The 24,413-nt window shown below is 38.9% G+C and overlaps 1 non-coding gene and 1 pseudogene across 1 annotated transcript; both read left to right on the top strand.

Annotated features, from left to right (window-relative positions):
* Positions 1–3,444: 3,444 nt before the first annotated feature.
* Positions 3,445–23,392, top strand: LOC141686064 (ABC transporter C family member 3-like; annotated as a pseudogene).
* LOC141687895 (small nucleolar RNA R71) lies at positions 15,113–15,219 on the top strand. The gene has a single exon (XR_012561374.1). It is a non-coding gene; the product is annotated as a small nucleolar RNA R71 (small nucleolar RNA).
* Positions 23,393–24,413: the final 1,021 nt, after the last annotated feature.

The following is a 24,413-nucleotide window of genomic DNA, read 5'->3' as shown; positions in this document are numbered from 1 at the left end:
AGAAAAATCAAAAAAGACATGGCCAGATGAACTCCCAAGGGTCATGTGGTCATATAGAAGCACCCTAAGGACTGGTACCGTGGAAACCCCTTTCAAACTCGCTTATGGTTTGGAGGCCATACTCCTAGTGGAAACCAGATCCCCATCTCACAGAGTCATTCACTTTGATGAAGTGTCCAACATCGAAGGCCTAAAGACGAACCTAGAGCTATTAGATGAAGTAAAAGACCGGGTAATGTAGAGAATTGAGAGATACAAAAAAAAAGATAAAGCTTTACTTTGGAAAGAAGGATAGAATCAGGGAATATAAAGTTGGAGATCTGGTTCTCCAAGACACGGAAGCTTCTGATCCAACAAATCAAGGCAAGTTGCAGCCTTACTAGGAAGGACCATATAAAATCAAGTAGGTACTATGCCCGAAAACCTACAAGTTAAGCTATATGAATGACATCGAGGTCCCAAACACATGGCACATGGCTCGCCTAAGAAAATTCTACCAGTAACCAAAAGATGCATATTCCGGAGTCATCTCTCTATTAAATAAGAACTTTAAAGTTGTATTGTTTCTTTTATCCATAAAGGAAATTCAAGTTTGTATCTAGTATACCCTGGAATGTAACCATTATCAAAGTATAATTGCAACGGAATGCCATATTTTGAGCATTTCATAGCTTAGAATAAATTCATTCATGCACTAGCTCATAACTATTATCTGCACACCCAAATGCACATTCACTCACTCTAGTTAAACACAATCCATGGGTACTTCGAAAATTTTCCCAATCTTAAATTTTCACCACTACCCGGGGTCAATTAAACACAGCCCATGTGTAGTTAGAAAATTTTCTCAATTTTTATTTTTTACCCTTACTCGGGGTCAATTAAACACATCCTATGTGTACTTAGAAAATTTTCTCATTTTTAAATTTTCACCTCTACCCGGGGGTCAATTAAACACATCTTATGTGTACTTAGAAAATGTTCTCAATTTTAAATTTTTACCCCCTACTCGGGGTCAATTAAACACAACTCATGTGTACTTAAAAAAATTTCTTAATTTTAATATTTCACCCCTACCCTGGGTCAATTAAACACAACCCAGGTGTATTTAGAAAATTTTCTCAATTTTAAATTTGTATGCCTACTCGGGGTCAATTAAACACATCCCATGTGTACTTAGAAAATTTTCTCAATTTTAAATTTTCACCCTTACCCGGGGTCAATTAAACACAGCCCATGTGTACTTCGAAAATTTTATCAATTTTAAATTTTTGCCCCCTACCCGGGGGTCAATTAAACACAGTCTATGTGTACTTAGAAAAAAATTTCAATTTTAAATTTTCACCCCTACTCGGGGTCAATTAAACACAGACCATGTGTACTTACAAAATTTTCTCAATTTTAAATTTTCATCCGTACCCGGGGTCAATTAAACACAACCCATGTGTACTTAGAAAATTTTCGCAATTTTAAATTTTCACCCCTACTGGGGTCAATTGAAGACATCCTATGTGTACCTAAAAAATTTCTCAGTTTCAAATTTTTATCACTATCCGGGGTCAATTAAACACACCCTATGTGACTTAGAAAATTTTCTCAAATTCAAATTTTTACCTCTACCCGGGGTGAAAGAAACAAACCCCATGTGTTAAAGAAATTTCTTAACTTGAAAATTTTTAGTCCAAAACAAGAAAGACGTAAAACGAAAATGCAGAAACCATGGCATGAAATTAAAAGCACCAGGGTAATCCAACCCCGGGCAAATCAAAGGTACACACAAATTTAACAAGCCAAAAGGGTTAGTTCATGAAAATCTTAAAGTATATGAATAAAAATTACAAGCCATCAAGGCCAATCATTATCATTCTTCAACTTATGGCTCGGAAGGAGGATGCTCGAGATCTTCCTAAGGCAGAGGGGGCTGCTGGGCTAGAGGCTGCTTGGGGAGAGGAGGAATTGAAGTCGAAGCACCAACACCGGATTCTTCCGCCGCGAGAGCATTGGCTTCCTCCTCAAGCCGGGTCTCTTCTTCAATATAGAGTTCTAAGAAGACATCAATAGTACCCCCGGAGACCTCGGCAAGATAACGGGAGGCAACCCTCCAGCATATTTGGATCTTCTTCATCACCTTCTCATTCAACTCTTTGAAACATACAGGAGTGCCTCAGAAACTGGCCAAGACCTCATACGGGGTCAGCCTAGCAGCTATGTCTCCTTTAGCTTTTGGTTCTCCTCCTACATCGCCTTAACTGCAGCATCCTCCTGAACCTGCTTCTCCCGAAGCTCATCTAAAATCTTCTTGTGTGCATCATTCCCCCTTGTATTCTCAGCTTTTAAGTTATTCAGCTCCCGGGCCAGGTTCAACGCCTCAGTCTTCGAGGCCACCTCGATATCAGCCTTGGCTTTTAGAATCCGGGCGATTGCCACAAGACCCGCAACCTTTGAGTTAGCCTGAAAGAAAACTAACTATCAGAAAGAGAAAGGGGTGTTTACAAAAAAAGATAAGTATAATGAAGATACTTACAGCAGTAATGTCCTCCTGTATCCCGACCAAGAAGTCCTCAATGGGTTCCCTCCGGTACCACCTCATCTTGGCAGTAGTGGCATAATTTTCGAAGAGCTCTTTCCTCTGCGTCTCCGGATTGAAACTTGCCAACAATGCCTTGAAGGTTTTCGGGGTATCCGGAGCCATTTGAATATCAACCTTTATGGAAACCCAGCTCTCGGAACCTCCGGCCTCATCAACACCATCCCCAGGAACTGTCTTCTTCTTACTGAGCTCTTTCTCTTTCTCCTTCTCTATTTCCTTTTAGGGCTCACTAATCCGAATAACAACCCTCCCCGGGTTCACTGCAGCAATATTGCCCAAACTGAACCCCCCATCATCATTACCAGCTTCATTCCCTTTCTTTCCTTTCCTGGCCACCAAACTGTTCAATCCACCAATCCTCCTACAGCGAGCTGCCAAGTCCTTCAATTAAGCAGACATTCACATTTTATTCAGGTGGGGAAGGAGCTTCGGAATACCTGAAAGGGAGTACAAATCAAACATTAACCCCATATTAAATGGGATATTAAACAATGTTAATGTTAAATAAAAAGGATTAGTAACTTACTGCCAGCGACATGCATCTCAACATTATCATTAAAAGTATCACGGGTCCACTACCCTCCGAATGCCCCACAGAAGGAATAGACCATCATGAGAGCCCATTGTCCGAGTTTCTGGACCGCAAATCTATCTGTTTTCAATTCAGTCTTATACTGTGGCATAAACTCCAAGTCCCCACCCCGGACAAAAATAAATTCCCTATGCCACCCTTTAAGATAGTTCATCTTATAACTGGGAGGATCATCTTGTCAGAAGGGAACCCAAAATCCTCGACCCGGGACAAAATTCTCATACAGGGGCTTACTGGTGGATTTTTTAATTTTTAAAATGTGATGAAAAAGTTTGAAGGTAGGGAGGTATTCTTTGGCATGGCAGCAGGCCAGAAACCAACTGATCCACTTGACGGAGTTCGGAGCAAGTTGGGTGAAAGGAATACCATATACATCTTAGCACAAGGACTTGATAAACTGGTGTAAACCTATTCGCATCCCCCAGAGATGTTCTAAGGGAATCCCAACATAGCCCCCGGATGGCTTATGGTATACACGCTAATGTGGCTCGACCACATCTACTCAAACTCCTCCCCAAGGTTAAACGCATGCCTAAGCGTATTATCCACCTCGAGATCAGTATATCTCTCCCCAATATCTTTATGAACTGGGCCACACTCATATCGGGTCCCCGAAGCATTAAAAAAATACCTATTTAAAGTGGATTCATCATACGGCTCCCGGCTATCCAATCCCTCCGGACCCCCGTAGGCCATGGACAAATCCCGATATTAGAATTCTAAAGGGTGGGGATCTCTCCTACACTGTACAAAATAGTGGTCAACATCCTCCCAGGACCCATCCTCATTTGCTAATGTTTCCCCAGGGCCTAAAACTAAGGTCCCGGCTAAAATTTGGACCGGTCTCTTAGTACGGGTAGGCATTTCTATAAGATCACTGGAAGAAGAAGAGAAGCTAGATTTTATATCACCTATCGGGTATGTCCAGATTGTGCTTCCTAAGGTTAGCAAGTTGTTTAAACCTTCTACCTTGCATATACTATATATGAGAATTACCCGGAGTCAATGCCACACCCGAACTCAAAACATATAAATAAAAGAAACTTAGAAACACTTTTGAAGAAAAATCAGAATTCAGAAAACAGATTTATACCATATACATACAATTATACACAGAAGCATAAGCACCAAGAACACCATAGAATCACCCCGGATTCAACCCAATTTACCATAAACAGAAACACATATTTCGAATGTAAATCAAATAATTTTTGCAATTTCAATCACATAAACACCAAAAATAAACATTCAATAACTACAACAAGCCAAAACAAGTACAATTTGCTTGAAAATTAGAAGAAACCAAACCGACAGTCACGATATTTCGGAGAAACTACTCGAATAGTCATAAAATGATAGCATGCAATGATGAAAATAAAGAAAAAAGGAACATAAAATTAAGCTTACAAGAAACATGAGAGAAGGAAGAGGCTTCAACAAGAAAAACTTCAAGAAATCTCCGGGAAAAGCTTCAAAATGCAGAAAATATGTGCTTTTTGCTCTCAACTTTGTGTTTGCGTAAAAGAAAGAAGAAAGAAGAAAATAGAGTATTTATAGGGAGAAAAAGGCGGATGAAGATTTGATGTTAGGCCAGACAGGATGGACACGTGGCGCATGGTCATTCGCCTCGAAGGAAACAAAAACCACTGTAGTTAATGTTCACGCTGTCACTTTAATAATTACAGCTCAATAATTATTTCATGGCACTACTTTTCATGAGAAAAAAGAGGGGGAATGCAAGAGTTTCTCACAATCAAAAATATATATACATGTATGCGTATATTTGAAACCTATTCAAAATCCAACAAACTTCTGACACCCCGAATAATCCGCCAAAACTTTTTCTTAGTCCAATCAAATCAAGGACATCTCGTCCTTATCCATCCATCCTTATCCCAAAAAATTTGAATACAAATCAAAAAGATTAACCAAGTCAACCCCGGAGCCTCATATTCATAAGACCCCGGAGTTAGGGGCAACACATCAAAGAAAACCCCCAAGTTTTTTAAGTAATTCAAGGAAACCTTAAACACAAACCAAAAAGATTAACCAAGTGTTAGGTAATGAATACCACACAAATGGGGGGGGTAAATGTGTTTTTGGTATTTTTATGCTTTTCTTGATTTATGAATGGTGGTGAACAAAGTAAAATAAATCTTGTAGTGTAATGTGTTAGTATTGAAAGTAAGCAGTTAACAATAAAGAACACAGATCTTCATAACTCAATTTTATATTAAAATTAAGAATGTCTTGCTACAAAATTTCTAGGCTCTTTGATAAAGAGCTTAGCTGCTTCCTTAAGAGAATACAAAATTTCTGATCTAAATTGTTACATCTAACAAAGGACCAGTGTTAATTTTATATGATACTTAACTACTGGTTTACACAGTGTGTAATAAGAGATACTATTCACTTTAGTAAGCTGTCACTAATCATTCCATTTTAGGAAAAATATATCTCCCAATTCTGGCTTAGCATATCTTTGCATACTGTGTTAACTTTGATCTTCCTTTGTCAGTTAATCTTCACCCTTGAGTTTGCACTCTTCAAGCTGCTTTTTGTAGACTTGTCAATCCAACTTGATTAGATTGTTTGTTACTTGATAATCTTGAATATTGAACTGGTCTGCAATTTATACTTTGAGATTTTATCTCGAGATCTCCAATTAGGCATATAAAGAACTTGACATCTCGATAATTATATTGGCTTATCGAGATCTCTAATACTCCATAGTTGTTTTGACTTGTAGAGGTCTCTGAGTTCTCTATAAGAGACTTTAGCTTGTCGAGATCACTCAGCTTCATGTCTTCACTTGACTTGTCGATATCTCTGAGATCTCTAGTGATATTTTGACTTGTAGATATCTCAGAGATCTCTGGTGATATTTTACTTGTCTATATCTCAGAGATCTCTAATGATATTTTGACTTGTCGATATCTCTGGAGTTCTCTATGTTAGGGCGAAAACATGCACTAATATTCACGCAAGTATACGCGTTCGCAAGTAATATAGAATACTTTCTAGTTCGTTCCCTCAGAGACTCAAACTAAGTTATTGTCTAATTAAACTCACTCACCAATGTATGATTACTTCTCAATGTTAAGATAATAACACTTAAAATTGTTGATTAAATATTAACTATAATTAACTACTTAATTAACCACTTAACTAACACTTCAATTTATCAATAATAAAACACTCATGAGATCACAACTTCATTATTACTTCCTTCTATAGCCATTGTTATTACCTTTAGCATGTGACAGTGATGACATTAATCGAATAACACGGAACTGATAAAAGCCAACTTTCATTGTACTAATACCATTCTACCAAACATCCACAATTAAGATAGAAGTTGAATAGTCATCAATTATGTTGAGTTCCTATATGTCTACAGAAATTGACAACACAACGATTTAAGCACAAGTTATCCCTTTTGATTACATAGGGCAAATAAAACTGTTAGAGTTACCCACTAATCATGCACAACGTACATGAACCTATGCTAGCATGGCAAGTTCTAAATCTCAAGATCCACCGTCGCTTCACAAGAGATTAACACCCTATCTTATATGTTCGCGACGCACATAAGACGAATACGCACAACCAATACTAGATATCATGCAATCATCACACACTAAAGTATTAAACAATTAACTAAAAAATTCCATAATAAATCCGTTGCAACCCCATGATCACGATTAGCCCATAATAGAACTTATCGCCATCATGGGTTCATATGAAATCATGATAAACAACACAAGAAAATAATAACTAAACTAATTATATTAAACAGAGTACGTCACAAGAGTAAATAAGTCAAAGCAATAAAACTAGCATCCAACGTTACAACGAAACAAGAATCACAAGAAAATATGCTTCCTCTTCGCTGCAGTGTGCCAAATCGGTCTTCTTCCTTATCTCCTTCGCTTCTTGCGCAAAACACAATCTAAAACATAATCTCCTTCATTCTCTCTGAAAACGTCTCTAATCTACTTATATAATAGTCCCCTAAAACTCAGATTACATAGAAGTTGGAAGCCAAACAGAAGTAGAAGTCTAAAATAATTTATCCTTTTCCCCGACCCTGCACGGCCGCTCAGCATTTCTGCGCGGGCGCGCAAGTCTGCTGCGCGGCCGCTCAGCATTGCTGCGCGGGCGCGCAGGACCCTACTGGAAAAATTCCAGGTTTGCTCCGTTTCTTCGCCGTAATCTGCCCGTTCTTTTCCTCTCGCAATGGTGAACACATGCCAAGGCTTATTCCTTGATGATTCCTCCTCCGAAATGCAACTAATACCCTGAAATGCATAAACACTAGAAAAACGCATCAAATACACAAAATACTTGACTTCAAGACACCAATTTAAGCCATTTTAAGACGTTCTAAGTGGTATAAAATGCCACTTATCACACCCCCAAACTTAAATCGATGCTTGTCCTCAAGCATCACAGACTCAAAACAAATAAAAATATGCATGAATGCAATCTATATGAAAATGCAACGATCCCCCTTACTACAATTAACCAACCAAATTGTCACGTCTCAACGAATGCAGTTAGACACTAAAGATCAATAAACTCATGCAAACGGACATACAGCCAGAAACGTGGTGTGTGCAAATGCTTAACAGATATGCTTCGGAACTAGACCAATTACTATGACTAGACTATCCTCAAGGCAATCCTACGATTATACAAAGAATAAAAATTCTAGGCACAAAGTGATATACAACACTACAAGAACTCTGGAGCTTACTACGGAATCGTGCTTTTTATTTACAACTCAAATGCTTATTTGACCGTGCAATGAGTGAGGTCCACAAAAGACTTATACAATGGTATCCATGTAACGAGCGTTAGGTTAGCGGATCCCAGAATCTAAAAGCCTTAGGTCACTAGGCACAAAGTCCCCTAAGAACTTAATAACTCGAATACCAAAGAGCCCACTCTTGATCAATTATGCAATTTTTTTTTCTTTTCTGAGCAAGTGCGTTTCGCTCCATCTTGCTCAACCCTAGACTACTCACATAACATGCGAGCCGGCTACTAGCCAATTGACGCCTAGCCACAACTAGCAACAAATTCCATTTTTACTCCATTTTTTATTTCTTTTTCATGCCTTTACCACTAAGAACCTATTATCAAATTCTAAGCATAATAAATAGATTATCCTCGAAAATAATCAGATCATAACAACAATCTAGCCCTTAAGCATTCTCTAAGACTTAGTGAAAATACAAGTGCTTCTAGCATGCATATCAACCTACACAACTTAATATCACTTTAATGCTATCACTACACTCGCATCAATATCACAATTCAGTCGATAAATCATTGCAAAAGGGATCATGGTATATGCATGAGCTATATGATATGACAAACAAATAAAGCTATAAAAAAAAACTATATGGCAAAAATTATGCAACTATATGAACTAACTATCATGAATATGCAGCTATATGACACACACAAAATGTTCCTTAACTACCACCCCCAAACTTAAAATCTTCACTGTCCCCAGTGAAGGTAGTAGAAAGAAACACAGGGTATACCTACTCGGAGTCATCATCATCATCACCCTCAGTGGGTGGAGTATCAGGCGGCGGGTATGCAGAGTCCTCACCAAAAACTGGCCACTGGATATCAGCTCCAAGGCCTCGAAAAGCAGTCCCTAACGCAAGAGTGAGCTCCTGAGCAAACCTGCTCTGCGTCTCATACATGGCATCCATCCGCCGTGAAAGCCTCCTATACTGGGCATCACCCATCCCAGCACCCTCCTGAGCTCTCGAAGAACCAGCCTCACCACGCCCTGGCCTAGCCATAGTAGCACCTCGTGCTGGACGCCCTCCTGGAAGACGATAACCCAGCCCATGCTCCTCAGGCTCACCACCGGTCCACTCCTGCATCCCATTCAGAGTGCCAGAATCTATCGGAGCTGCTGGCAACTGCACTGCTCATGAGCCGGCCAGTTCACTCCTACTGCTCGGCATAGCTTCGTAACCGTGGATGCATAATGGATGTTCATATGCTTTGCTCCCCTCAAAAACTTCAGAATTCCTTGGTAGATAAACTCACCAAGGTCCACATAGTATTCCTCATTCAGAATTCCCCACAACAACTATGCTCTCTCAACTGTGACCTCGTGTGCATGTGAAGAAGGCAAAATATTAGCACATATAAATGCATTCCATGCACGGGCATACCTGTTCATGGCGATCGCTGGAAAGTGACGATACTCATTATTGGCTGGACTACGGTTCCAAACTGTGCCCGGTCGACAGAGAGTCGCACAAATCAAATCCAAGTCAAAATCCTCAGCAGTCTTTTCATTCCAGTTCTCCTCCTCGGGCTTCCTCTCTCGCTGTCCAATCACACGGCGAATCGCCGCAGGATGATAATCAACCGTCAGCCCACGAACTACAGAAAACCCATTCTTTTCAGCCTTCGCGTTCGCGTAGAACTCGCGAATAACACTCATCGGTACTGCTTCGGTTGACTCACAAAAATCTATCCACCCCTTCTCTGCAATCATGGGCAACAACTCACCATCCCTCCCTGATGGTAAAAACCCCCTCTCCTTCAGAATCGGCTTCCCCAACAGCCTAGTGTACTCCTCCTCCGCAGCTCTGTCAGTTAACCGAGGCCTTGCAGCAGTACCCCTTGATGAATCAGCAGTAGGAACTGTGCTGCTGCTGTCAATAGTGCGTGCTCTCTTGGGTGCCATTGATTTGTGAATAAAAGTGTGTAAGAACTGATTTTTGATGTTTATGAGAGGGTTTAAGTGTAGGAAGTTTGTGGGAGATATGTAGGATAGGTGTATGTATATATAGGGTGTGGAGTAGGTTAAATTAGATTAGGAGTGGGATTGAGGGATAAAATCATGGGGTAATGGGAAAAGAATTCGTGGGTTTATGTTCTGTGATGGGTTTTTTGTGTTTTTATTTTTTTTTTATTTTTTTTTTTCCGAACTGCAAAAAAATTTCTGGAATTCGACCCCTGCGCGGCCGCTCAGCATAGCTGCGCGGGCGCGCAGAGGGTCTCTGGAAAAAAAAAATTTCAGCCCCTGTTTTCTGATTTTTTTGTGTTTTTGGATAGGTTATTAACTTCTAAGGGTTCCTGTAACAACAATTCATGGGTTACCTCCCACGCAGCGCTTCTTTTTCGTCATTAGCTTGACGTTCCGTACCTTTCTAAAGTAGTCAACAAAATGGCACTAACCACCTCTCGGTTTGCCATGTCCCCATAGTAGTGCTTCAACCGCTGACCGTTAACCTTGAATGCTTGGTCCGAATCATTCTCAAAAATTTCCACCGCTCCATGTGGAAACACAGTTTTGACAATAAAAGGTCCAGACCACCTTGATTTCAACTTCCCAGGAAAAAGTCGGAGCCGAGAGTTGAATAAAAGAACTTGTTGCCCTGGCACAAATAACTTAGGATGTAGCTTCCTATCGTGCCACCTCTTCACCTTTTCCTTATACATTTTGTTATTCTCGTACGCTTGCAGTCGAAATTCATCAAGTTCATTAAGCTGAAGCATTCTTTTCTTACCAGCTGCATCTAAATCCAGGTTCAATTTCTTCAATGCCCAGTAGGCCTTATGCTCAAGCTCCGCCGGTAGATGACATCCCTTACCCTACACCAACTGAAACGGTGACATCCCAAGTGGAGTTTTGTATGCTATTCTGTAAGCCCAAACAGCTTCATCGAGCTTTAAAGACCAATCCTTCCTTGACGGACAAACAACCTTCTCTAGAATGCGCTTTATCTCTCTGTTAGACACTTCCGCTTGACCATTTGTTTGCGGATGATAGGCAGTAGCTACTCGATGATTCATATTATAACGCTGCATCATAGAAGTGAACTTACGGTTGCAAAAATGCGATCCTTCATCACTTATGATTACCCGAGGCGTTCCAAACCTTGTAAAAATTTGCTTATGAAGAAAATTTAGCACTGCCTTTGCATCATTTGTCGGTAAAGCTTTAACTTCGACCCATTTTGAGACATAATCGACTGCCAGCAAGATGTACTGATTATTGCAAGACGAGATAAAAGGCCCCATGAAATCGATTCCCCATACATCAAAGACCTCGACTTCAAGCATCACATTTAATGGCATCTCATCCTTCCTTGACAAATTTCCCACTCTTTGGCAACGATCACACCTTAAAACAAACTGATGAGCATCCTTGAACAAAGTAGGCCAGAAAAAACCTGCTTGCAGAATACGAGCTGTCGTCTTCTCACCTCCATAGTGTCCACCATAAACCGTGGAATGGCAGTCTCGTAATATCCCCTCCGTCTCACAGAACGGGATACATCTCCTGATGATTTGATCAGCTCCCTGTCTAAACAAATATGGTTCATCCCACATATACCACTTCACCTCATGCAGAAACTTCTTCTTTTGAGCGGATGTCAAATTAAGCGGCATTATATTGCTGACAAGATAGTTTACAATATCTGCAAACCATGGTTCTTCCTCCTGAATTGCAAACAACTGCTCATCCGGAAAAGATTCATTGATTAACGTCCTATCTTGTGAAGTAGAATCGGGATTCTCCAACCTAGAGAGATGGTCAGCTACTTGATTCTCAGTACCTTTTTTATCTTTGATCTCTAACTCAAATTCTTGAAGTAAAAGCACCCAACGAATGAGTCTCGGCTTTGAATCCTTCTTAGAAACCAGATAGCGAATAGCTGCATGATCAGTGAATACTGTCACTTTCGTACCAAGCAGATAAGATCGAAATTTCTCAAAGCCAAAGACTATAACCAAAAGCTCCTTCTCAGTAGTGGTGTAGTTCAATTGGGCCCCATTTAAAGTCTTACTCGCATAGTAGACCACATGGAAGAGATTTTTCTTGCGCTGTCCCAGAACTGCACCTACCGCATAGTCACTCGCATCACACATCATCTCAAACGGTTCTGTCCAATCTGGTGCTGTAATAACTGGTGCCGTGATCAAATTCTCCTTGAGAGTCTCGAATGCTGCCAAACATTCATCATCAAATTTGAAAGGCACATCTTTCTCAAGTAAATTGCACAACGGCTTAGATATCTTTGAAAAGTCCTTGATGAATCGCCGATAAAAACCCGCATGACCGAGAAAACTACGGATTCCTTTCACCGAATTAGGTGGGGGAAGATTTTCAATGACTCCCACCTTGGCCTTATCCACCTCCAGACCTTTGCTAGAGACCTTATGCCCAAGGATAATGCCTTCACACACCATAAAATGACATTTCTCCCAATTAAGCACCAAATTAGTTTCCACGCATCTTTTGAGTACGGCGCGTAGATTATTCAAACATTCATCATATGAGTGTCCAAAGACGGAGAAGTCATCCATGAACACTTCGACGTTATTTCCAATCATGTCAGAGAATATAGCCATCATACATCTCTGAAAGGTGGCTGGGGCGCCACATAACCCAAACGAAACTCTACGAAAAGCAAATGTGCCAAATGGACAAGTGAAGGTAGTCTTTTCCTGATCCTCTGGTGCAATACAAATCTGATTATACCCGGAATAACCATCCAGAAGACAAAAATACTCATGTCCCGCCAATCTGTCAAGCATTTGATCAATGAATGGGAGAGGGAAGTGATCATTCCTTGTGGCTTTGTTCAATTTTCTATAATCCATGCATACTCTCCATCCTGTAACTATTCGAGTAGGGATGAGCTCATTCTTTTCATTTGCGACCACAGTGATACCTCCTTTCTTAGGTACACATTGCACGGGGCTCACCCACGAGCTGTCAGAAATAGGATAAATGATGCCTGCATCTAGCCATTTCAGAATTTCTTTCTTCACCACCTCCTTCATGATCGGGTTCAGTCTTCGCTGCTGTTCCACAGTTGGCTTACTACCTTCCTCTAACAGAATTTTATGCATACAATATGAAGGACTTATCCCCTTGATGTCTGCTATGGTCCATCCTATAGCCGATTTGAATTCTCTCAAAATCCTTAAGAGCTTGTCTTCCTCACTACCTGAAAGGTCAGCTGAAATAATAACATGTAACGTAGATGAATCACCTAAAAAAGCATACCTCAAGTGTTCAGGTAATGGTTTGAGCTCCAAGGTAGGTGCTTCCTCTATTGATGGTTTGAGCTTCCCTTCAGCATTCTTAAGGTCAGAAGTACCAAGAGATTCAAATGGTATGTCGAGCTTTCGCTTCCATGGAGAAGCGTTCAGATATTGTAATTGCTCGTTGCTATCTTCATCATCGTTGTCAAAATCCCCCACTAAGGCCTTTTCCAATGCATCAGACATTAGCATGTGATCGAGTTCCGAAGTAACCGCAGAATCAATCACATCCACTTTTAAGCACTCCTCATCTTCTGTAGGGAATTTCATTGCCTTGAATACGTTGAAGGTCACATCCTGATCTTGGACCCGCATAGTAAGTTCCCCTTTTTGCACATCTATCAAGGTACGGCCAGTAGCCAAGAAAGGCCTCCCCAAGATTATGGGAATCTTCTTATCTTCCTCAAAATCCAGAATAACAAAATCAGTAGGAAAGAAGAGCTTATCCACCTTGACGAGCACATCCTCAACTATGCCCCTTGGGTAAGTAATGGAACGGTCCGCCAATTGTAGCGACATGTATGTGGGTTTTGGATCAGGCAGATCCAGCTTTTTAAAGATCGACAACGGCATCAGATTAATGCTTGCTCCCAAATCACAAAGGCACTTGTCAAAAGTTAAATTGCCAATGGTGCAAGAAATGGTGAAGCTTCCTGGATCTTTCAGTTTTGGTGGTAACTTTTGTTGCAGAACCGCGCTGCATTCTTCCGTGAGAGTAACAGTTTCAAGGTCATCCAGTTTCACCTTCCTTGAAAGAATAGTCTTCATAAACTTCGCATAACTAGGCATTTGTTCCAGTGCCTCAGCGAAAGGTATATTGATGTGAAGTTTCTTGAACACCTCCAGAAACTTCCCGAACTGTCTATCCAGCTTTTGTTGCTGCAATCTCTTAGGAAAAGGTGGTGGAGGATAGAGCTGTTTCTCCCCTGTATTAGCCTCAGGCAGAGTGTGTTCAACAGTAGTCTTCCTTGGTTCCGCCACTTTCTCCTTTTGCTTAGATTCTTCATCTCTAACTTCAGCTTCGACTTCTTTTGCCTTTTCAGCATCAGCTACTTTTCCAGACCTTAAGGTAATAGCCTTGGCTTGCTCTTTAGCTTCCTTCCTGCCTGGTACTTCCGTGTCACTGGGAAGAGTGCCAGGTTGACGATTGAGCACTGCATTGGCTAATTGACCGATTTGATTTTCCAAGGTCTTGATAGAAACCGCCTGACTCTTGCACAACAGCTTAAGTTCCTCAAAATCAGCACTAGTAGGTGCAGCTGCACTTCCCTGTTGAGGATATGATTGCCTTGTAGCATACTGCTGTGGTTGCTGGAATCCAGGTGGGTTAAACTGTTTACTCACTCCTTGCTGATATGGTGGCTGAATAGCATTCTGATTATTTCCCCAGCTAAAATTTGGATGATTTCTGTTGTTAGGATGATAGGTCGCTGGCACAGGCTGCTTTTGTCGCTGATAATTATTCAAATACTGAACATATTCGTTGACAAGAGAACACTGATCTATAGCATGAGAACCTGCACAAAGCTCAAAAACCATAGCTATTTGATTAACTCCATACGTAGCCAAAGAATCAACCTTCATTGATAGCACTTGGAGCTGGGCTGCAATAGCGGTGGCTGCATCAACTTCCAGAATACCTGCGACCTTGCCTGACGTCATCCTCTGAGTTGGGTTTTGATGCTCGTTTTGCAGCCATTGTCTCTATAAGATTATACGCCTCAGTATAGCTTTTAGCCCATAAGGCTCCTCCAGCTGCTGCATCGAGCATGGGCCGAGATTGGGGCCCCAAACCATTATAAAAACCAGTGATTACCATCCAATCCGGCATTCCATGATGTGGACATTTTCTCAACATTTCCTTGTAGCGTTCCCAAGCCTCGCACATAGATTCTGTAGGTTGCTGCGCAAACTGAGTAAGAGCACTCCTCATAGCAGCAGTCTTTGCCATTGGATAAAACTTCACCAGAAACTTTTGCGCAAGATCTTGCCACGTAGTGATGGACCCAGCTGGTTCAGAATGTAACCAGTCTTTAGCCTTATCCCTCAGTGAGAATGGGAAAAGCCTCAACTTGATAGCCTCATCAGTCACGCCATTATACTTAAAAGTGCTGCAGATATCGATAAAATTCCTTATGTGCATGTTGGGGTCTTCAGTTGCCGCTCCTCCAAAAGAAACAGAATTCTGCACCATCTGAATAGTGCCCGGCTTGATTTCAAAGGTGTTAGCTTGAATAGCCGGATGAAGGATGCTTGACTGAATGTCATCAATTTTAGGCCGAGAAAAATCCATAAGAGCTGGATCAGCTTGAACAATACGATCTCCCATGTTTACTGGTTCTTTCTGCTCAGTTCCTGAATCCGAATCCTCAAAATCTAACTTCTCCGGAGTATCAAGAACTTCGTCTTTCTCCTCAGCTGTATCTAAGGTCCTCTTGCGAGCACGAGAACGAGTTTGCATAAATGCTTGCTAAAGTACCTGAAACACAACCGAAAAGAGTAATTAACTACTACGTCCTAATCACTAAGTCCTAATGACCAATGATGGTAAGTACATAAACTAAACAATTACGCCGAGTCCCCGGCAGCGGCGCCAAAAACTTGTTAGGGCGAAAACATGCACTAATATTCACGCAAGTATACGCGTTCGCAAGTAATATAGAATACTTTCTAGTTCGTTCCCTCAGAGACTCAAACTAAGTTATTGTCTAATTAAACTCACTCACCAATGTATGATTACTTCTCAATGTTAAGATAATAACACTTAAAATTATTGATTAAATATTAACTATAATTAACTACTTAATTAACCACTTAACTAACACTTCAATTTATCAATAATAAAACACTCATGAGATCACAACTTCATTATTACTTCCTTCTATAGCCATTGTTATTACCTTTAGCATGTGACAGTGATGACATTAATCGAATAACACGGAACTGATAAAAGCCAACTTTCATTGTACTAATACCATTCTACCAAACATCCACAATTAAGATAGAAGTTGAATAGTCATCAATTATGTTGAGTTCCTATATGTCTACAGAAATTGACAACACAACGATTTAAGCACAAGTTATCCCTTTTGATTACATAGGGCAAATAAAACTGTTAGAGTTACCCACTAATCATGCACAACGTACATGAACCTATGCTAGCATGGCAAGTTCTAAATCTCAAGATCCACCGTCGCTTCACAAGAGATTAACACCCTATCTTATATGTTCGCGACGCACATAAGACGAATACGCACAACCAATACTAGATATCATGCAATCATCACACACTAAAGTATTAAACAATTAACTAAAGAATTCCATAATAAATCCGTTGCAACCCCATGATCACGATTAGCCCATAATAGAACTTATCGCCATCATGGGTTCATATGAAATCATGATAAACAACACAAAAAAATAATAACTAAACTAATTATATTAAACAGAGTACGTCACAAGAGTAAATAAGTCAAAGCAATAAAACTAGCATCCAACGTTACAACGAAACAAGAATCACAAGAAAATATGCTTCCTCTTCGCTGCAGTGTGCCAAATCGGTCTTCTTCCTTATCTCTTTCGCTTCTTGCGCAAAACACAATCTAAAACATAATCTCCTTCATTCTCTCTGAAAACGTCTCTAATCTACTTATATAATAGTCCCCTAAAACTCAGATTACATAGAAGTTGGAAGCCAAACAGAAGTAGAAGTCTAAAATAATTTATCCTTTTCCCCGACCCTGCGCGGCCGCTCAGCATTTCTGCGCGGGCGCGCAAGGCTGCTGCGCGGCCGCTCAGCATTGCTGCGCGGGCGCGCAGGACCCTACTGGAAAAATTCCAGGTTTGCTCCATTTCTTCGCCGTAATCTGCCCGTTCTTTTCCTCTCGCAATGGTGAACACATGCCAAGGCTTATTCTTGATGATTCCTCCTCCGAAATGCAACTAATACCCTGAAATGCATAAACACTAGAAAAACGCATCAAATACACAAAATACTTGACTTCAAGACACCAATTTAAGCCATTTTAAGACGTTCTAAGTGGTATAAAATGCCACTTATCACTCTAGTGAAGAATTGACTTATCGATATCTCTGATCTCTATGTCTTCAGTTTGGCTTGTCGATATCTCTGAGTTCTCTAGTAGCTTTCCTGACTTCTTGATAAGTCATTTGGAGTTCTCGAATAACTTCTCTATAACACTAAATATGTGACTTGTAGAGATCTTGACTTAGAACATTTTTCTAAAAACAGATTTATTAAACTTCAAGCTTCTTCATAATTCTTCTGAAGCATGATCTTCTTCTAGATATAATTCTTAGGCTTGATACTGTTTAAAGAAAAAGACTCCAGTCTGCTCTTTGACATTTTTACAGACCTTAAATGTTATAATATAAAATGCAAACTATGATTACAATACAACTTACTTAGGGTTGTCAATTTGACTTACTCTTGTTAATGTACAGGCATGTCTTGCACAACAATCTCCCCCAATTTGTGAGAAGATTGCTTAACACAAATTCATGCCCGTTAACAAGACTAACCCCAAGCTAAAATGGAAAATGAAACTAATATTTAAAAATTGACACAATTTCATTCATTTATACATTTAGGTAAAGACAATTTTTGCTTCTTCTTCTTCTCTAATGCGGTCCTTTAAGTACACAAGAATTTCTAATTCTTCTATGATTGGAGTCCCACTTAGAGCTTCCACAAGCTTGAGTATGTCTGGCTTTGGATAGCCATCTAGTATATCAATCTTAAACCTTGTGAATTTTCCATCTTTTACATTCATCATTTTTCCATCCTTTTAAATTCTACTAATTCCTTTTTCCTTCAGTTCTTCTGATCTTTTTATGAACATTTCAATCTCCTCATCATACTTCCTTTTTCTTTCTTCATATTCAGTCTCATTTCTTTTTCTTCATTCCTCCCTTACAATCAACCACTCATCCAAAATTGGTCTCCATGCTCTTGTGGCAGTATTCTTATCTTTTAGCAAGCTTATCACTCTCTTGATTTCTGTGGGGGAGAGAGTCCATTAAAGTACAACCAAAAAATGTAAATGACCCATCTTCATAGTAAATTCTAACTTCCCTTAGAGATACAATCTTGACTCTAACTCTTTCCTCAGCTACTTGTTGAAATAATCTTCATCTGAGATGCACCAATTTAAAGGTAGAAAGTCACTTTGCTTGAAATAGTTCCAGATGGCCCTTTCAATAACTTGTACTTTTTCAGCATCCTTAGCCTTCTTTGGTTTCCTCCCAACAGTTTTGTAGTGATTTTTGAGTGAAGGCTTGTCTAAAGGTAAGTTTGTGATTTTCTTGAGAGATATTTAGTTTGAGGTGATTGATGTTTTTAGGAAGGTGTTTTCAGTTTGTTTGTATAGAAACTTTGGCTTAGAGGTTAGAGGTGGTTTGATGATTGAGGTTGTTGGCTTTGAAGGTTGAGCTAGATTTGTTTGGATTTTTAGGGTTTGTTGTGGTTCTGAGCCATCATGCCTTTGTTAGATTCTTCTTTATCTCATTTTGTTTTCACCATCCTTCTTCTCATCCTCCTTTTTCTCTCCTTGATTCTTTTCCTTGCTGCCAGTTGCTTTAGAAGCTTGACTTGGATTTGAGCCAGAAGGCTTTTGTTTGTCATCTATCTGCTCATCATCATCCTTGTCTTTTCTTAGATTCTATTGAGTATTTGGCAGCATGGTGTCAGGATTTACAAGATATCTATCCAAGATCTTTATCATCTCTACATCATCATCCTTCTTGTTCCTTTTGTACTTTAGATCAGACTGTAAATTCATGATCAGCCTCAGTATTTGATCTGACATAATGTTTAGTAACAAGGAGATGTCTGGCTTGTTTGGTTATTGGACAAACATAAACTACTCATTGGTTTGGATATAGATAGGCTTCTAGAAAAGCTGTTATCTATGCCTTTTTGAGCTCTTGGAGAAGTTGAGTGTCTTCTGAAATAACTGGATTCACTCTGTCAATCATTACATCCAGTTTAGATGCTCTTAAAGTTTGAAGATTTGTGAGAGTCACCTGAAGACACCTGTCCACACCACCATCATTGATGTTCATGATAATCCTTTTCTCCAAAAAGTTATCAATTTTCACCACCACTAACCTTATGAAGTTGATATTCTTGGCCAAAGTTTTCTTGCAGGTCACATAGTTGTTTTGAAGAGACACTCTTAGTGATGCAAGAAGGTCATTGAATTCCTGATCTTGATTGGGTCCTTCTACAACCTTTAGAATTCTTTCTTTTCCAACATCAACATGAGAAGAACTTTGACCGACCTGAATAGGCTCTTTAGATTTTGCCTTGCACGACTAGAAATAGTGCCTACGACATCACCCCTTTAACATCGGTTAGAAATGTCACTGATGTTAAAAGCAGTTTTAACATCGGTTACTTTAAAACCGATGTTAAAGGTGTTGTAAGACATCAGTATCTAAACCAACCGATGTCTATAATCGTTTTTTAAAAAAATAAAAAATGCCCGCTTCTTTCTTTCCCCCGTAAATACACCAAAAAATTCCCCGTTAACCAAATTTTTTATTTTTAGTTTCCCCCATTACCCAAAATAGTTTCCCCCCTCTCTCTCTCTCAGCTCTCTCATTCTCTCTTCTCTCTCTCATTCTCTCATTCTCTCTTCTCTCTTCTCTCTCACTGTCTTGTCTCTCTTCTCTCTCATCTCTCACTGTCTTTCTTCTCACTCACTCTCTTTAACCTAAAACCCCTAAAATTTATATGAATTAATAAACTCGATTAATTCATAAATCGAGGTCGATTGGTGTTGAAGAGTCTTGAAGGAAGTCTGGACTACTCGATTAGTGTGTGAAAAGTATATTTTTTCGAATTTAATTTCATTTTTTTTGTTTTGATTTTAATCGAGTTTGTTTTTCTATTTTATGTTTTTTCGAGTTTGATTTTAGGTTTCTGGAGCTGGGTTTGGTTAATCTTGAAGTGGGTTTCGATTAGGTAAGATTTCACATGCATTTGTATGTTTTGTTACTTTAATAGATGCATGTGTTCCTCTTTGTTCTTGTTTAATTTTAATAGATGCATGTGTATGGATCCTGTTTAGTTTATGTTATGTATGTTCTTGTTCTTGTTCTGTTTAGTTTATGTTGTTTATGTTGTGTTCCTCACTGTATGTTCTTGTTCTTGTTCTTGTTTATGTCCTTGTTTAGTTTAGGTGTGAAATTGTATATGTGTAACCATGTGTAGTTGTAATAATTAATTTATATGTTTAATAATGCGTGTTAATATTACAAGCTTGATGAGGACGATATGCATTATGTTTTACTGTTATATATCTGATTTGGCATACATCATTTGACAAATTTTGTGTGACAGGAGTGCTTACTGGGTCTTTTGGAGTCGAAGACAGTGATTTATATAACTCATCAAGTTGAGTTTCTACCTGCTATAGACCTCATCCTGGTGAGCTAGACTTCTTCTTTGTTTCCTTCATCATTATATGTGATGATACATTTTGAGATAATTCCATCTTATTAGGTTATGAAAGATGGCCGGATTACACAATCCGTAAAATATGGAAAATTACTTGATTCAGGGAATGACTTTATTGAACTTGTGGGTGCACATAAGATAGCTTTATCTGCACTTGTCTCTTAAGATGTTGGGCCAGCTTCTAAATCTTCTAATCTCGGTAAGAATAGCTGTACAGGTAGTTTTCAGGCCTCGTAACAGACTGTGGATGTTCAGAGTGCTGAACCACCGGATGAAACAGTAGGAACGAAATGACAGCTTATTAATAAAGAAGAAAGGGAGAAAGGGAGAGTCGGATTCTTAGTCTACTGGAAATATGTGACAACAGCATATCGGGGTGCACTCATACCCGTTATTCTGTTGTCACAAGTTTTTTTTCAAGTACTTCAGATTGGAAGCAATTACTGGATGGCCTGGGCCACTCCTGTGTCAAGGAGTGTGGCTGCTGCAGTTAAAGTTTCTACTTTAATAATATTTTTTGTAGCCTTGGCAATCGGAAGTTCTTTTTGCATACTTGGAAGATCCATATCCCTTGTAATCATTGGATACAAGATAACAACAATGCTCTTCTACAAAATGCATGCTTGCATTTTTCATGCTCCAATGTCTTTCTTTGATTCTACTCCAAGTGGACGCATCATAAATAGAGTAAGTGCATTAAACGGATAGTACATTTAATACAAAAAAAAAGATGTCTGTATAATTAACTTTTTTTCAGGCATCTACAGACCAGAGCACGGTTGATTTGGACATGCCCAATCAAGTTGGTACATTTGCCTTTTCAGTTATACAACTTCTAGAGATTATTGTAGTAATGTCGTAGGTGGCATGGAAGGTCTTCCTAATTTTCATTCCCGTTATTGTAATTTGCATTTGGTTACAAGTACATTTGTGTCCCTTTTTTTAGTACTTGTTATCCGTTATTGCTGTAAGGATATTTGGTTGAGCGTTCTAAAAGAAAGAAAAACAAAATAATGTGAGCAATTCACCTCTACTCGTAGTTCTAAGTTTTTCATATCTCCTTGTGTAAACTTCAGTGTTGGTATAAAAAATATTCAGAAGCATACAAGTTTCGAGCATAATTGTATTTTCTACAGTAACTTGTCCTTTATCCTGAGCTGAATATCATATTTTTATACTGCATCAATATTATCTACCTTCAGCACGTAAGCTGGCTCGTTTAGTTGGAGTGCGTCAAGCTCCAGTTATACAAAAATTTTCCGAAACAATTTCAGGATCAACCATGATTAGGAGTTTTGATCAAGAAAGCAGATTTTGGGAAACAAATATGAAACTAATCGATGGAAGCTCCCGACCAAATTTTCACAGTTTTAATGTAAGGGAGTGGCTAACCTTTCACTTGAATATATTGTCTTCTCTAACATTTGCATTCTCGTTAGTTTTCCTGATCTCTGTTCCTCATGGAACAATAGATCCAAGTATGTGGTTTTATTCTTGGTACTTCTCCATATCACATAGTTCTTATTTTGCATCTGATTTTGCTCCTCCACATTCTAAGTTTTTTGGCCAACGTTGGTGACATATCGGTTTGCAGGCATAACAGGCTTAGCAGTTACTTATGGCCTCAACCTAAACCAGTTACAAGCTTGGGTAATATGGAGCCTCTGTAATCTCGAGAATAAAATTATATCATTTGAAAGGATGTTCCAATACATTTCCATCCCAAGTGAGCCTCCTCTTATCTTAGAATCAAATAGGCCAGCTGATCACTGGCCATTGTATGGTAAAGTTGATGTCTACAACCTACAGGTGTTTTTTTAATCTTTTACACCAACTTTTATGAATGCAATATGTGTATACTGGGTCTTTTTAAAAGTAATAGTCTTTTCATGGCTACAGGTTCGATATGCTCCTCATATGCCCCTCATTTTGAGAGGTCTTACTTGCACCTTTGAAGGAGGGAGGAAGACCAGAATTGTAGGGAGAACCGAAAGTGATATCAACATATGTTGATCGGATTACATGATTTACGATCTAGATTAAGCATCATTCCTCAATATCCAACTATGTTTGAGGGGACACTCCGGAGCAACCTGGATCCTCTTGGAGACTATACCGATGAACAAATTTGGGAGGTGGGTTGGTGGCAAGTATTAATTTATTGCTAGCGTGGTGTACGTTGAAAATTCGATTATATACAATACAATGCATATTAATTTCTGTAGTTCATAAAAAATTTCAGGTTCTCAACAAGTGCCAATTAGGAGACGAAGAAAGCAAGAAGGAAGACAAGCTTGACTCAACATGTCATCTTCATATGACCCCTACTTCATTATTTTTTCAATTCATAAGCAAGTATAAATTGATAATGATTATTAGCCTAATGCTTGCAGTTTCGGAAAATGGGGAGAACTGGAGTGTAGGTCAGAGGCAATTGGTATGTCTTGGTCATGTTCTACTTAAGAAAAGCAAAGTATTAGTTCTTGATGAGGCTACTGCATCGGTTGATACATCAACTGATAATATGATTCAGCAAACCCTGAGGGAACACTTCTCAGATTCTACAGTCTTAGCTATAGCACATAGAATAACATCGGTGCTTGAGAGTGATATGGTCCTTGTGTGAAGTAATGGTTAGTTTGATCTGCACTACTAGAAATAGTGGGCGACCAAGACCCGTTTGTTTTATACGACGGACGAGCTTGACGAGGTGCAAATGGAGGCTGCAGAATATATCCAGGAGTTGATATGAAGTTTTTAAAGACTTGATTTTTGCAAACTAGTAAGGGAACCATATGTTTTTGCAAACTTTAGTGGTTATGTTGGTAAATTTTAGACGTATATTAAGTTGTATAAATTTTAGTTGGAATAAGGAGATGAATATGGATGGGTGGATTAGTTTTTAGTTGTAGATATGGACAGGGGTGTACACGGATCGGGTTGGGCGGGTTGGGAGAATTTAGCAACCCAATCCAATTAATTCGGGTTATCAAAATTTCAACCCAACCCAAACCGTTTAAATTTGTAACCCAAACCAATTTGTATACTTCGGTTTGGTTCGGTTTGATCGGTTTATTAAACTAGTTTATAGCCCGTGCTTTGCATACAGTGAGCTCAAAAATTATTTAATAAAATAAATAAATAAATTTATAATTTAAATTGACTAATATGATTATGAAAGATTAAATTATCTATATAATAAGTGTATTACATCTACATAATATGATAAATTTATTTAAGAACTACTTCCGTTACATATGTTATTTTTATGTTATATATTTATGAGATTATTTCTATAAATAGATCTGTTAAAATTTAAACTTTACTTCAAATTTGTATTAAAAACTTACCATAAGTGGTTTTCAAAAAAAAACTTACCATAAATAACACAATTCATATTTAAAATTGTATTGTAAAGTTTCTATAATTAAAATGGGTCTTAATAATTAAAATGGGTCATAATAAGTACATGGATCTTTTATGAACCTAATATGGATACCAAACCTAAAAATGGATAGTCCACTAGGTCAAATTAAAGTTAAAAATCATATTTGAACCAAAATATGGATACCGAACCTTAGGAAAGGGTTATCCAACAATTTATAATATATAGATATACAAAATTAATATAAAAAATTATAATAAAA

Source organism: Apium graveolens, chromosome 9 (assembly GCF_009905375.1).
Source record: "Apium graveolens cultivar Ventura chromosome 9, ASM990537v1, whole genome shotgun sequence".
NCBI lineage: Eukaryota > Viridiplantae > Streptophyta > Magnoliopsida > Apiales > Apiaceae > Apium > Apium graveolens.
The sequence above is the reverse complement of the archived record's forward strand: the minus strand, read 5'-3'. Positions and strand labels throughout refer to the sequence as shown.